The 3,200-nt window shown below is 35.8% G+C and overlaps 1 long non-coding RNA gene across 2 annotated transcripts; it reads right to left on the minus strand.

The window, feature by feature from the left end:
- Window positions 1-463: 463 nt before the first annotated feature.
- On the minus strand, window positions 464-2,499 carry LOC125219536. Of its 2 annotated transcripts, none has more exons than XR_007176157.1 (3): window positions 2,248-2,499; window positions 987-1,063; window positions 464-668 (listed from the first exon to the last, which is right to left on the minus strand). It is a non-coding gene; the product is annotated as an uncharacterized LOC125219536 (long non-coding RNA). The 2 variants fall into 2 exon arrangements; XR_007176156.1 differs by having other exon boundaries at window positions 987-1,069.
- Between the last annotated feature and the right edge of the window lie 701 nt (window positions 2,500-3,200).

The following is a 3,200-nucleotide window of genomic DNA, read 5'->3' on the forward strand; positions in this document are numbered from 1 at the left end:
TATTTTTTAGAACACGCTTTCGCTAACCATCATTAGCTTCTAGTCCAAGCTCTTCAAATGGCGCCGTTGCCGGTGATGGATGGCGTAATTTGTTTACATGTTTGAAGATTTGGTGTATATAGTTTAATTTCTGTTATTTGTTTTTCTTGGCAGTTTATGTAACGCCCCAAACTCTATAAAATAGGACGCTACTAAAATACTAAAATTCTAATAATAAACTGGTTACTTTTATTTTAAAGACTTAAAACGTTTAAGATGTGAATAAAAAAAAATGAAACGATTTAACGAATTGAAAAGAGAAAACATCATTTACATTTTACTTTAGTACTTAAAGAAAACACTCATTTAACAATAATAAAATATATATAATTTGACCTAAGAAATTTCCCATCATCATATAGAAATACATATACAGGTAAACGCAACAAAAATAATGTATATATATATACCTCAGCTTGTTAACTGACCGAAAATAAAAAAAATACCTTCCATGTCAGAATCACATCACAATTTTATCGGATGCTAGAACCACAACCCACGCATAATCACCATTACTGCTCACATGATTTTAAAATATAAATAATGTCAAAACTATTCATATATTGTCAAATATTGGGCTGGGATACCGTGGACCACGTTGACCGCTGCCCCGTCACCGACTCCTTAACCTGAAAAAAAAAACATTAAATAACGGGGTGTGAGTATGCGAGCACACTCAGTGGGGAATACGCTGCAAGCAGTTATAACCAATTGTGTAATGAATCATAACATAATGAACCATCTCAACTTTGCTGACATCTATATGAGACTAGTCTCGGTCCCTCGTGGACCTGACCCCTCGTGGGCTATTGGTGGGCTGTCAGCGACCCATATGATCCCTCATGGATCTGACCCCTCGTGGGCCCATAAGCTCATACGAATGACGCACGACACAACAATGATTATAACCATGTAACCACTACGCTTACAGATAAAGTAAACCCCACCTCGAAAGCTGAAATTCAAAATAACCTCCTCAAGCTTGGTTTAGGTTGTCCATCCTCGAGCCTTGGATGCGCCATTCCTAGCACTTAAGCATTTTAACTTAGTCTTTAAACTCTCAAACTTAAACTTGACAAATTTAACTCATTTTAAACTTGGAACAACTTAATCTTCTATTTTAAAACACATAACCAATCAAGCATAGCAAAATAACTTCCAAATAAAACAACAAGGAATCATAATCCACTTTTAAGCAATTCTTTTATCCAACATAATATTAACATAAGCTTTAACACCTACTCAATTTCATTCAACTCATAACACACTCCATTTTAATCAACTACAACAATAAATCCAAACAAACCATCAAGTATAAAAGCTGCCAAACTACTCATACGATAAACTGAAATAATTCACAAAACAAAACGAAACGGTATTAGACAATTCCAAGAAAAATCACACATCCTCCCTAAATCATTATTTAAAGCATGTCTCAAGTTCATAATCATCTCACACCAATAGGTTACTCAAATAAAATCAACAAGATCACTTTCACTACTACTATTCATAGCAGAAAGTACCAACTTTGAAAAAATCATTCCGCTCGACACTTAAGTCGAAAACCAACGAAACCAAAAGCAAAAGAAACATATGAAATTCAGGTTTATGAGGATTAATTTTGAGCTTGAAAATTCCTTTTCGTTTAGGATATATGATTACTTTTCAAGAACCTGCCAGAAACAGGGCAGTCCTTTTAGAAAAATTCATAATAAATCAATTTGAACTTGGTTTAAACTGAATTTTGGTGACAATGTAGAAGACATCTAAGAATAACTTCTGGTAAAATATGAGCCGAAAATGAATTCATTTGGTCTGCCAAATAAACCCCGAAACCCACTGTTTAAACAGTGTACTCATTGGCTATCAAAGACATTGCTCCAAAGTTAATTTTCTTGATTCTAAAATAAAAGTATAGTTTCAAAAGCATCAACACAAATCAAAATCAAGCATCCCTTTGTATCTAGGGTTTCAATAATCCTACTAACTAAATGAAAATTGATTCAAACCATCACCTCATACAACTTCATCCCCAACTACCAAGTAAAAGAAACTAACACAATCAACATAACTAAAATCCCCAATTCTAGACAAAACATAAAAATTCTCACTTTTACACATTGACAACTAAAAAGCACAAAGCTTGAAATCAAAACCACAAACATCAACTTAGGAAGTGAGATAATCCAAAGAGGAATCAATTTCTACCTTAATTCACAAGAAACTTGAGTTTGGGGAAACAAAGCTTCATCCTTAAAATCTATAAATGGAGGTTGGAGGATGGAGAAGGAGAAGCTGCGAGCAAGGAAGGGAGGGCCGATTGCCGGCGGCCATGGCGCCACCGGAGGAGCAGAAGATGGCGGTGGTCTGGAGGGGAGCAGAAGCTGTTGTACGTGGGTGTTTAGTGTAGAGAGAATTTAGTGTGTGTGTGTATATGTCGGTGCTAGTATCATAAGTGTAGTGGGTTCTAGAAGGGTCTATGTGTGTTTAGATATAGGAATGGTATTTTATTTTTCATTTCCTTAAATTAAAGCTGACCCACAAACACACAAGGAACGAAAATGATTATAATTGACATTAATCAAACTCTCTATTTTTTTTCTAATTTCCTTTCAAATTTCTTATATTTACTCATTTCACCAATAAATCAAAAATAAACACTTAAACCTTAATAAATTTGCTAGGGCGCATCCTCGGTCTAAGTCGGACAACCTGTAAAACATTTGGAAAATGAACTCATTAGTTCAAAACCTTTACAATTAATCAATTGACAGTTAAAAATTTCAAAAATACTTTCGAAAATTTCAAAATATAATATTTTTATTTTTAAAAAGATACGGGGTATTACAGCGCGATCCGGACGGGTGAGCCCGCCCATGCCATAAATTTTCCCCAACCGCGGGGGTCTATTGATATTAAGAAAATGTGGGTTTTTTTACCTACATTCTCTCGACGAAGGAAACGAATGTCCTTAGGGAAATTCCCCGAACGAGTTTAGTAAGTCGTAATATCCAAAAACGACCTAACGAGGCTATCAAGAGGGCTACCGCTCCGGCCGTCCCGCCTTCCCTTAAAAGGGGGCCAATTTCTTGGGCCCTCAAGGGGTCCCACCGACTCGATCAACACAAAGGAAGGATTTCAAGCCGGGGAATTTCCCGGAA

This window comes from Salvia hispanica, chromosome 4 (assembly GCF_023119035.1).
Source record: "Salvia hispanica cultivar TCC Black 2014 chromosome 4, UniMelb_Shisp_WGS_1.0, whole genome shotgun sequence".
NCBI lineage: Eukaryota > Viridiplantae > Streptophyta > Magnoliopsida > Lamiales > Lamiaceae > Salvia > Salvia hispanica.